Source organism: Varroa destructor, unplaced genomic scaffold, assembly GCF_002443255.2.
Source record: "Varroa destructor unplaced genomic scaffold, Vdes_3.0 BEIS01000004.1, whole genome shotgun sequence".
Taxonomy (NCBI): Eukaryota; Metazoa; Arthropoda; class Arachnida; order Mesostigmata; family Varroidae; genus Varroa; species Varroa destructor.
The window spans coordinates 2,752,273-2,763,092 of NW_019211457.1; the positions used below are offsets into that span (position 1 = coordinate 2,752,273).

Consider the following 10,820-nt stretch of genomic DNA (forward strand, 5'->3'; position numbering starts at 1 on the left):
TTTAAGAACACATTCATATTCTTTCTTTTCAACAATTAATGTAACGGCACGCACTGCATTATCAGGTTGCAACAACATTGCAGCCTGATAATATGTCAGACTATAGACTATTAAAAGGGGCATATTAAACTAATAATAAAATAATAATATGAAAATAAATACTACGTTCGGGCGTTACCAGGCTCTTTTGTTAAAAAAAAAGATAGGTAGTATGATCGTTCAATACATATGGGTAGTTCTAGTAATTTTTTTATACGATTTTTTCTACCAGATTTTTTCTTTTTCGAGAAAAATATCTCAATACATATAAGCTTATTTTCACCTTTTACATATATGTCTATAACAAATCGGCTGGAAATTTCAGTACAATTAACTACGCCGCCTAACGCTAACTTTCTTAGACCATAACCTAACAGCTTCACGGGTGAACTCAGTCCTAATACATGTGTTTACTCAGTGTAAACGAACGATGTTCGGAGGGGATTTTTTGGATCAGCATTGCGAGCGGTCTTCACCTTCGCTTTTTTATTTCTATTTTTATTCGCTTTAACCCGTACTTTTACTGGGCACGATCTATTACCTACAACACAACCTTTGTTTTTTTTGTAAAGGCGGAACATTTTTTACGCAAGCATAGACGGAAATGAGGCTGCTCGCAGCGTGGTTTCAGAATTTCCACTTGCGTTTCTACTAGTGGTTTAATACATCCAAGATATTACGATATCCCATTACGGCTAAACCCAGGCTTTAGTCAATTACACCCCCACTGTCTACCCCACATAGACCGGTAGACCTCTAGTACTACTTCGGATTAACACCTGGCACGGCGGAAGTCGTCGATCACAACTGTCATTACCCGATTGTAGCTAAGCAGCCCTTGCCTAACAGTCGATACAGCGTACCATTATAATCCTATATATAAAGAAGGACAGTGCCACGCTTTGTTTTCGATTGTTCCCGAGTTATTCCATCTAAAACGCTACACATGATTGTATGAGATCACAATTTAGCGATTATGATAATAACTACCAAGTTAGATATTCGCTATTTAATTCCTAATTTGAAGTTTTTTAGGTGGTAACTAATAAACTAGGATATATATATATACATATATATATATATATATATATATAGTAGAAATGCTCCAAGTTTCACCTGTGGAACCTCCATTAAGCACTATATCTTAATATAGTGCTTATAAACTTATAACCATGGTATTATATACGTTCTTAAACGAACGCCATCGATTTTGTTTCAGCCAAGTCTACATCGCATCACAAATACTAATCGAAAGAAATAAAAAATGTTCCGATTTAGCGTTTTCAGACTATCCGTTACATGCCTAAATTTTATCATAGGCTTGTATACTGTGCTTACGGAATGTTGTTATTGGCATCCCATGCTGCAGCGGACGAAATATTAAAAGTATTAGCTATGAGTTACTTAGTTAATCTGACTTGAGTCCTATATTACTTTAGAAACTACATTTAGCCTGCACGTAGAAGCGAAAAAGCAGCGATAGCAAGCCCCTCATGTTTGATTCGGCCTCGTTTGAAGACCTTTTGTTGATTTCGAAAGTTTTGCAGACTTCAAAGGGCCAGTGAGCCGAACATGCCTTTTGTAACCATGTATTAAATCTAGCTTTAGTCCTTGAGGAGGGTGTTATCCTACTTCTTGCGATAGGTGACTAAAACATAGAACATTATTCGTAGCTTTCTTGTATTTTCTCACCTTTCAGACACGTAAAACAATAAATATAATTTTAATTAGTTTATTTTTGCTGCAGAAACACTTGTTGGATTCCTTTTAAGTCACTCCGGCAAAAGTGTATTTAAACATGCTTATAGATATCATGTGGTTTAACAATGACAGAGCGAGAATCGTTTATTGAATTGAAATACTGTCTTTTCTACTTCTCCTGCCCTGGTATTATGTCACTGCTGCTAATATGGTTGCCTGCTGGACAGAAGGATACATCAGGTGATCCAAAGCTTGATGTATAGACACTTCATACCCTGTTGGGGGTTAGGTGTCTAAAGCAATGAGTAATGCCAGCACCGGACCTAAATTTGGGATGTTTCGTTAAATTATATCAGCTTATATTGTAACAAATAATAATGCGAAGATGTCAAACTATCATAGTGGCTCAGTAAATCACAGTTAAATTTCAACAGACATTAGATTTAATGGCATGTCCCGTTCTTACATATGTAACTACACAAAAAAATCCTACCTGCTCTCAAGTCAAAACAAAGGCTTTCGGATTTCTCAGTCTTCAAGTCAAGCTGCTCCGATCCTGAGCAGTGAACTAGCTCCTACCATGTGACGAGAGCGATACGCGTTAACTCAATACGGGCCATCCGTTAGATAGGATTATCATGCTGATGAGCGATTTCACAAAGAGCTAAAACGAATACAGCAGAAGGGGAAAACTTAATGGTAAGCCCCACAGTGCCATAGCCGACGCATCGCTAGTGCCTCAACGAGAAGCTCTATAATGAGGTCATCAAGCAGTGAAACATCGACTATGAAGAACAGCGAGATAATCGACCGCAGGAAAAATCAGCTTTGCTGCAGATCTTTTGGGTCTTTTCAGATATAAGTGAAAAAGAGTTAGGCGCATGCATCAGACATACATACAATGGCTCATGTTTACTGTAACTACGTGTAGGTACTCCTACCACCAATAACGAATTCGTCATATTTACACTACAGAGTAACTCAATTTAACAAAAAAAAACCTTTGCTTAGAAATTAGAAAATTTCTTTCGAATTGAAATTATGCAATTTTTTAAAACACGTGTCGCTTTGGCAGAGCAGATGAAAAATTTTAGCGTCTGACAGATTATCATAATGTTAAATTATTTTCAGATGTGTTTCTCAGATGCTGTTCATCAAATGCTACAATTTCTTAAGTCGTTTAATTTTGGCGCGCTCTTTGTCTGAGTTGTTCTGTGCGGGTTACACCGCCTAAGTTTTTACCGGAGCTTATTTATAACAGATTTCTGCGCGAACCGATCATTCGCGCAAAAACTGCATATCAAACACTATTCTTTTCATAATTTCTCTACGTAAAAGTCGAAAGGTAGGAAAAGATAAAAATTGAAGGCTAAAAAAATATCCTGAAACTCTATAAAACAACGAAGTTTCACAGAAAGTAGATAACAATGAATTAATTGCAGGCTCGATCGCTAGATCACAGAGTTATTCGGATCAATGTATAGCAAATAGATCTAGATCACTTAATAAGCACAATAATAATGGTGTCCCATTGGTTCAGTAGAAGTGCAATTGCTAGCTGCACTATATATGAGAGGGTTGAATGTGACAAAATACGTAAAGAGGGATTGCCGTTGGTTTTTCCTATACCTTACGTCAGGCTGGCATAAATATCAGTAAATGAATATTGTCAAATCGGTAAAACAAAACGGCGACAGGCAAAAGCCACAGCTTCGTCTAATCTCTTCGTAAAATTCGCACCATATAATATGAATTAAGGCAAAACGAGTAGGTCGACCTTATTTTGGCCAAAGAACAATACGCAGCATATATCAATGTGCGCATGGTGTAAGCTGGATGTGTATAAACGCATAACGTACAACTGTACAGATAGATCAAACGGTGAATTTTTACTATCGTGGTATTATATCCGCTTTACCGTACGCAATGGAAGGAAAATATCTTCTGTAGAAAACAGTGCTACCGTATTCAACACGAACAGGATTAGAGCGATATCCTGTGAGCGGCTTAGGCAGGAGTGTGGATATATAAAACATTATAGAATAAATATACGGTATAGCGAAGGCACACGGCGCAATCCTGACACCACAGATATATGTGCCAGACTACTTTGATACTCACAGTCGCAAGCTTTCATCAGGCTTATTTTGATCGGGACGAAGAAAAACAATCGTCGTTAGCAATTAGTAGAGTAAGACATAGTGAAATGTTTGTTTAGCAACGGGTGAACTGCAGACACCCATATTAAAAAAACGCCCCATAAAATGCTTTGCTACGCAGGCGGCTAATACGCTTGGCCTAGCTTCCTATGGATACGTATTTTAGGGAATTCGAAGATTTTCATTTGGATCTGTCAGACCAATTGTAAATATTCCATTTACATGAGTGGCGTATATTCTATCAATCTGTTTTTCGCAGTTGGATTAAGTACACAAATTTCCGCATACACAGATAATTCCACTACAGTGAATCACTATTTGATCTTCTATGGTGCGCAAGTAGTTTCAGCTAAATTTGTTTTCATGATGTACTAACTGTCGCGGCTGCTATCTATGATGTTTTTGGATGATTGCATCTAGTGCCGTAGGAGCTATTTCGGTGCGGAGCTTTCCGTGCATTGCCTCTTCCGCATTCGTTGCGCGACTGTACATCTAACAGGTAATGAGATGCCAGCTCAGAGTATGAGGTGAAAGAAATTAGGGAAAATCCGTGGCACTATAGGATCTAATAAGATTCCTTGGTTGAGGTTTCCTCAGGGCTAAAACGGAAAGGTTTTAAATGACGCCCAGCGCAGAAGTTTGCGCAGGCTTCTGTGCCTGGATGGCATTCCTTGTTCTTATTTTTCTTTACAATAAAATGATTGCCGACGATCTATTGACATATGTTTAGGTTCTATGCAGGACAAGTCATCGTAGCCAGCTCCTAATCTATTCGAATGAGCCGGGAAGATACCATTGAAATTGAAAAAGTGTGTCTATAGGAATTGTGATTTTTTGTTTCTAAGCAATGCGCTCGTAAGCAGAGGTAGTTAAAGTAGTCACTCGAGCTCTGTAGCGCATGACGGTGGCGGCACCCGGAGAAAATGCAGAAATCGATCAGCAACTGCTATTCTGGTTGAACAGATACTAATCGATACGATTCCATACTTGTAAATTCGTTAATATATATTATTATAATTAAAATTTTGTAAATTATTAATACAACACCATGAATTCCGTCCACCATTTGAGCATGTGGAACACTTGTATATAATAGATGTAGATGAACGATATATTTCATTGTACGCCTCGAACAGCACAGCCATCGAAGCGGCCTATGAAGATTTTCATAGCAATTAAAAAGAAATAAAATTTCATTTTTCAACGTACTACTTGTTGAAAGTATTCACATTGTAGGCCACATCATTACTACAGGCAGACTTTCTAAATATTGCGATTGAGTGGACATAACATATAAACGCAAAAAAAAATGGCTTGTACTAACACGATCAAACAATCGTGGAAACAGTCACAGAACATACATTAATAATTATAGTACTATCATCTAATGCTGCCTTAATTTAAGATCAGGCGGCTGGCTCTTGCCAGCGCGAAATGCACCGTGCGTCTACGCCCGATCGCAGATCTAGATCGCCTCGCGCGTCCTCAAGTTGAGCAGGCAAACACATGGTCATCACAACTCCACTGAGACTCTACCACAGAAAACCTAAATAGATTCCATTTCTCGAGGACACAAACGTCGCTGGTTGCCTTTCGCCACCAGTCGTTTCATCGATGGTTACGGTATGTCGTACCTGCCTTCACCACCCGTCCTTTGGCAGTCGATCCTGGGGTGGTGATCAACAACTGGAAATTTGGGGTCTTTGGGGATCCGTCTGTAGCCGTCCCATGGAAGCCTGCTTTTCCATCAAGATGCAAAGTGTTTCCTGCATAGACTGCGATAATATACAATGATGCAGAGGTAACAACTATCTCTACTGACATACCTTTGCTTGCATGTGGCGGGAAAATTGAGAGGATGAATATTGGACAGGAGGGCAAATATTCTACTTGAAGTACTTGACCCAGCACCAACAAAGTTAGCAGCAATTTAATATGAACCGTTGATGATCGCCAAACATTCCTTCGAATCCCAAACAAACAAAAGGTTTAACATTGTTTTTTGCACGACGGAGGCGGTGGCTGAGTGTTATGTCTTGCAAAATGACGTATGTGGGCATGCAGCCGCTTGTTGCCGTTTTCCTAGGCACAATTCGAATTTGCTTCGAAAAAATAAAAAACTATGAAAATACAAAGGGAAAAGTATTGTCTGTTGTGTCAGTATAAAAGAAAATGCACTTTTGAAATTAACAGATAGTTCCGCGCGAAGCCCTCCAAATGCCATCGATCGTTAACTTATTACAATGCTCTTCACTGACTTATTAAGTAATACTCGGACTAATGCGGCCTTTAACTTTTAACTTGAAGTTTCATATGTTTGCATACGCAGGAATCGCTTCAATGTTCCTACAATTTTTGACGTTCATTTGACTTTTTTTTATGACTTCAGTTGTTGCACGCATAATGACATCCGTTACCGTAAAGCTTAACCGTATCTCATAGGATTTCCTAACGAAAATAGGGTGAATTACCTAAACTGATCTTCGATGTTGTTCTAAAAGAGAAACTTGAAGTATGCGGTAGTCATATTAAGTGTGCCAAAGTATCATACCTTGGATTTATTCTCCCTTTTCTCTGGCGAGACTAACACAGACGTTCATGTTATTATAGTTATGATTTTTTTTCTGTTATTTATCTTCTGATTCGTTCGACACAGCTACGCTCTTCTGCATACCGCGATCGAGCTGAAAATTTACGCCGATTTTCTATGATACGCACAAACATCGAAGAGTCATGCGCCCCATCCAGTTTATCCTTTGTGCTCAGTTTCTTTGCCTCCTCTTCGGCCCGTGATTTGTTCGTATTAGCTAACGAACGCAACGCCGAGGTCTGTTTTGGCTTGTTTGTCTGCATACCCGTATTGGGTTGGGTATCAGAGAGACGACAAGGTCGTCGATATAATTGAGTTTACGTTAAATTTGTCGCCCGCACCAGCAGCTGTTCGGCAGAGAGTGCATTCGATTTTACTGTCTCGCGTTATTTTTTCACTCGTTCTTAAGTGTATTATAGAATACCATAAGGAGCTTTTGCCTTCTGAAAAATTTTGCCATCGCGTACGACAAGAGTAACGAAGAATTTGCACTGATGCTGATTCAATATTGCTAAAAAAAACGAAGATTTAATATCGAGTTGGCGCATTGACTTAAGCAGACGTACTCCTTTGGAATAATTTCGAATTAGAGCACGAATAGGGCGCAATCAAACGTACTCTAATCTTCAAACGTGAACCTACGATGTCAACTAATGAAATACGCCTACTGGATTCGTTCAGCGCTTTCGAAGTTGTTCCGAGTGTACCACAAGGTTTACAATTACGAGTAAGGTGACAATTACGAGTGGTTTCGTTACATAGCAGGACTGCCTTCCTTTGAAGCAAACCGCTGCAGATAAAGTTGACAAAAAAAAAGGCTATAGTTTTTGACAATACAACCAGATCATATGCGAAAAATAGTCTTACTTGGTCCCTTTTCTCTTTCTATTTTATTCAACTTTTGAAATGTAGTTTAGTGCGTTTCTCTTATCGTAACATATTATTGGCCGATAATAAAGCAAAATACGAATGCGATTTATTAAGCATCATATTTTAAAACAGTAGTAAATAAATGCGAAGCAAAATATTCTCACTATATACTAGCTCTATTGGTTGTAGCGTCTGCCGTAAATAATGCTCCAACGAAAGGCTATCATAGATACGTAAACAACTAATTACTGTGCGTCGAATAGGGCTATGATTTTTGCTATGCGTTTGTTGTTTTCGGTGATTTAAATTGAGCTAAAATGAGTCGAAAAGGCAAATATGGTCCTTCCATAAATATATCAACCATAGACAATATGTACAATAAAATAAAAATTATCTCGTAACGCCATGTATACGTGTTGGCTGTTTATATAAGAGACATGGAATGCGGCAATAGTCCGCTCGTATCACAAAGCCCCAAGACCTCTTCAGTAGCCTCAAATCAGCTAATACCATCGACTTCGGTAGAATGGGCAAAGCGTATCGGAAGAGGATCTTTGAGCAATCTGCTGAATCAGCGCAATATCAAGTCAAGCACTAGCAGTCATCGGAGACGCGAATGTCAGATACAAGCAGGAAATGCCTAAAAAATATGTTCATCGATTATGACATTGCTAGCAGAACCATAACCATGATACAATTGTAGCTACACTTATCTGTTTGAGTTTTCATTTTATCAATATTTTTGAGCTAATTGCACAGAGCCAAAAAAAAATTACCGTATTAGTTGGAAGAGCTGTACCTTTAAAACAAAAATAGGGAAACACTAGAGAGCATGAAACGTACGTAGGAAAGCAAGCGATGTTTCGCTCAGGTATCGGAAATCTCCGTATTTGTAAACAACAATCTATTGATCATGTTCCAGTAATACTTATAATATTTATTATTAATTAATTACTAATTAATTCAAAAGTCGTTTTGCAAACATTCCTCGATCAATGAACAAATCGTTTCCCTATTCATAGGATCACTTGAAAGCTGTCGTCTGTTCGAAACAGGTAATGGAACTGAAGATACGCACGAATTTTACCATATAACCTACCGAAGAACAATGACTCTTTAACCTGCTTGTATTTTATGTCAAATAGCTGCTACATTTAAAATACCTGTTTGGGACAATTAAAGGTAGAGATCTGCTCTGTTTCAGTTCACTTTTTTCAGCCCGTTTACCCTACCTGACAAGGAATTTAAATCAGAAGGCGTTCGGTCGCTAATACAAACACCACCATCGATACAGGTCTCCGACGCTGAACGCGGTTTCCTCGAAAACCTTGACCTCGCTTCCTCTATTGAATGTTGCACCTATAATTTCTTCTTAACCGTCCTTAATCACTTTCAACACTGAAATTCAATATAATGATGAGAACGTGCTGGTACAAATTCAATCATTGAAAACCACTTTCAGCCAAACGACGCGACCGTTTAGAAAGCTGGGTTAATGATTCAAGTTAGTTGGAGCCTCCTTGTGCCGTCGACTTCCTGTTATATATATAGAGCACTAACCTAATAAATTTAACGGCTAATGTGTCAATGGAACTTCAGCGGAAGGACAAGGTGGGACACAACTCAACTGAAGATAAAATGCGTTGTTAGACTTTACTTGGCGCCCATTCGCCAAAGGTATATGTCCACGCCGGACAAATGTGGAGCAGACGGTCTGAGGCAGCCATCTTGATCCAAAGGTTCATCCATTTTCACGCATCGGCCGACATCATCGGATTCCACCGCAGAAAGCGCGGAATTGGTTGCCAACCTATTTCTTCTTCGTCTCTATTTATCTCGAAGAGAGACTTCACAGTTGAGAAAGTATTAGTATCGACGACTTTTCTGTATTTGACGCGAATTTTAGTAGGAAGTGAAGTTTCGTACAGATGTCAAACGCTGTGATCCCACCATAGTGCGGGATTTTGAAACTGACAGTCAACGAAGAATGCAGGCATAATTTTATATTATATGTATAGGCGATTAGTTTTTAACTGGTCACACGTCTTTCTCCTATTTTTTTTTTTTAGCTTTCAAAGTCTCTATAATATTATGATGAGACAAGAATACGCTGTCTTGCCGGATGGTAATGACGATAATACTCTAGGGTGTATTCTAGGTTTAGTCTGTTTGTGAATAATATCCCTCACGATCTCTGCTTTGGAAAATTTACCTATATTAGAATATCGCGTAAGTACCTCGAATGCTGTGACGTGTACCTTTATCTTTCAAATATTATACCTGGAACAGGCTCCATAGCTACACCTCATACGTTGGTCGGATCCCAGCCGGAACCACCTTCTCACAAAGCCAGCCCCAGGTACAAATGGTATTATCCGCCAAGCTTCATGCCTGACTCTGTCAGAATCTGTATGTGTGAGTTTATGGGATGCCGCTGCTTCAAAAAAGGCCACATGGAAAGGCTGTGATGACAAAGATGATGATGCAGTAGGTGAGTAAATGATCTTTGTGTTACTTCGGGTACCTTTGACGCGCGCGGAATTCCTCCGTAGACAGAAACTCGTATTGCAGGAATTCTGTTGGCTTTCGAGGCACCTTTGGTGATGCGGTTAACTATGCCAAGACTTTGCCAAAGGTGCTTGCACTCATGTTCAGTCATATATATATGTATATACGCACATAAAAAGAATATAAATTCGTGACTGAACGCTCATGAAGAGATTCAGTTTGACCGTAGCAGTTAACTACCTGCGTGTTGCTGTCGCTAAATGAAGATTGTTCTTGCCGATTAATTCAGCACTCAGAATCGGACTTTCCCGTTGGGTATTTTGTAACCAAATACATAAGATGCGGGTAGCCGCTCGGCTCTTCAGATTGCATTTTTTGAGAAACGCATACGACCCTTACGTCTACCATAGCTATTGAAGGCTGTTTTGTCCACCTAATAAAGTTAATACCACAGGCAAGTACGGTACTATAATAGCGTGTTCTGATACCTATAGAGAAAACAAATTATTCTTTTTACTGTTTTTTGGAAGATAATTTCGACGTTCTTAAGTTATTCAAGGTTGCCACTAGAGTATAAGGTTCGTTTCTGTACGCCCGAAGTAGAACAGCTTCCACAATCTCGCGTGGAGTTACGAATATAATAAGAACGAAAGGGAAGACTCGCTAAGGTTACGCCTATTAGGCTGTTTCTTCAGTGAGGTCTTATCTCTAGCGCCTTTATTTCAGATATTCCTTGGCTCAATATTCATATCGTTTGTTCGACGGACGTGATAAACTACGTAAATAGGAGGCGGGTATTATCAGGTTAAAAGTTTTAACATATTTGCATGACACGGGGTGTGTACTCAGCTCAAAATTATCGATATCCACCCCCTTTCACCCTTTACAGGCTTGCTAGAAATGTTGTCTTTGACGTCGGCGTCACTTGGCGAACCGATGACGTAGAAGCCGTC

General features: G+C 39.1%; 1 long non-coding RNA gene across 1 annotated transcript; it reads right to left on the reverse strand.

Moving 5' to 3' along the window:
* Positions 1-1,527: 1,527 nt before the first annotated feature.
* Positions 1,528-9,060, reverse strand: LOC147755739 (uncharacterized). Its single transcript, XR_015326499.1, has 3 exons — positions 8,592-9,060; positions 2,234-2,404; positions 1,528-2,063 (listed from the first exon to the last, which is right to left on the reverse strand). It is a non-coding gene; the product is annotated as an uncharacterized LOC147755739 (long non-coding RNA).
* Between the last annotated feature and the right edge of the window lie 1,760 nt (positions 9,061-10,820).